The sequence below is a fragment of the Mastomys coucha genome, unplaced genomic scaffold (assembly GCF_008632895.1).
Source record: "Mastomys coucha isolate ucsf_1 unplaced genomic scaffold, UCSF_Mcou_1 pScaffold15, whole genome shotgun sequence".
In the NCBI taxonomy this organism is placed as follows: Eukaryota; Metazoa; Chordata; class Mammalia; order Rodentia; family Muridae; genus Mastomys; species Mastomys coucha.
In genome coordinates, this window is record NW_022196897.1 from 156,975,213 (window position 1) to 156,977,051 (window position 1,839).

General features: G+C 47.3%; 1 protein-coding gene across 1 annotated transcript in view; it reads left to right on the top strand.

Moving 5' to 3' along the window:
* Positions 1-1,839, top strand: part of Dok5 (docking protein 5) — a 153,451-nt gene that overhangs the window by 29,014 nt on the left and 122,598 nt on the right. The window lies entirely within an intron of this gene.

A 1,839-nucleotide genomic window follows, 5' to 3' on the forward strand; every position in this document is an offset into this window, starting at 1 on the left:
AGAGAGAGAGAGAGAGAGAGAGAGAGAGAGAGAGACAAAGGCACAGAGAGAGACTCATACATCTAAGCAGTTCTGGTCTAGGTGTATTCCTGCTTGACGCCGACCCGTCATTATAAAGGGTTCCACTCTGGCTGGCCAGGCTTTTCTTCTCCTGGGATGAGATTTCTGGGGAAACTCCAATTTCTTGGGACTCACTGCTTTGATAGTCTGATAGCTAAAGAATAGGGTAGAATATATTCACTTATTCTGTGTACAGCATCTGTGTCTGAAGACAATCAAAGACACCACACTTCAACCCAACGGCGGCCATCAGTGACAGCCTCTCTGAGTAGGATTTTGTTCTACAGTGCAGAGCTGAGCTGAACACTTACATCTGCTTGGTCTTCAGCCTTGACTGCAGGGAGCTGGTAGCGCCTCCTCTCAGCTAGAGGAAGTTCCCACACTTCCCCCTTAAGGTTAGCAGTACTGAAATAATGACCTCTTAGCTCCATGACTTTGACCAAAGGGCCTAATTCCTGGAGGCTCATGCTGACTCAGGTTTGAAATGGGATCCTGATGGGTCACCATAGAGCTGCCGTATTAAATAAGTGTGGTGGTGTTTGGTGCATAATGGGTGTTTCATAGGCATCATTGATGCTGTTTTACCAGTGTTATTTAACTCATTCACATCTGTGCAACAAGTACTTCCTCTGCCCAATAGATACAGCCAAAGTGAATGAAGGAGACTGGTGGCCCACACGTGTCAGCATGGAGAGGGCACACAGCTCACCCCTCGCTGAGCAGTTACCCATAGGTGATTCTTACTGGGGAAGGAGAATTGGGTTTTCTTTAAGGACTGTTCCTGACTATTAAGACTTGTCATTTATTCTCCGACCAGTCCAGCACAATCACTTCTACCAGCTACGTCACATGCCACAAATGTTCCACAGCCTTCACAATCAGATGGGTTAGCTGGCTATCACATGTGTGTTGAGGACATTTTATATCCAAATATAACAGCTGGCAATGTCTTTGCCTTGTCCCAGGGTGGAGCAAGAGTGTGTACTTAGAAGGGGAGCATCCTGGGACTGTGAACTTAGCCACATTCATTATGTTTCTGCTGTGCTTAGGTACACACAATTCCTGGAAAGGAGAGCAACACAAAGGGCGGGTAGCTGACCTTCGTGGAGTGTGTGCAAGCATTGCGCTCAATGCTCTGTGTTCGCCTTTCCATGTTAGCTCTTGCCACAGAGGTGTTGTCAAAGTTTGCAACACCATTTCTGTTACAAACGAGGTGTCTGAGGCTAAACCATCACAGGGAATTTCCAGCTCATAGCTCCTATTCTTGAGCAAGGTCTAAATTTACTTTTCATAACGAATTCATGTCACGTGGGTATGTAAAGTTAAATGGAGTTATCAGCTTAAGCAAACAAGCCCACGCTGAAGCATCTAGAATGCTGCAAACCGCTTCACAGCTAGGGAGCCGTCTCCAGACTGGTCAGGATCTACAGCCCACACTGGCCTCCAGGGTTCAGCAGGGTCAGTTCCAGCGCTCACCATGATTCATCAGGCTGTGGACCGCTCACCTAGCTGTGGGGATGAGCTCACTGCTTCTGACGCACCCGAGGTTATATCGCTGGCAAACCCTCTATTCCATTTGGAGCGTTCGTTCAGTGTGGAAGGAAGCGGTGCATTGGTTTTGAAGAACCTGTGCTGAAATTCCTAGTTGTGTTTCTTAGTCCCAGAACCTACCTTTCACAAAGTAGGAAGGAACACAATCCTTAACCAGTAGGGCTGCTGGGAATGGGATAGAAGCTGGTGGTGGATTATTGATGAGGCATGATGATGGATCTAAGTCTA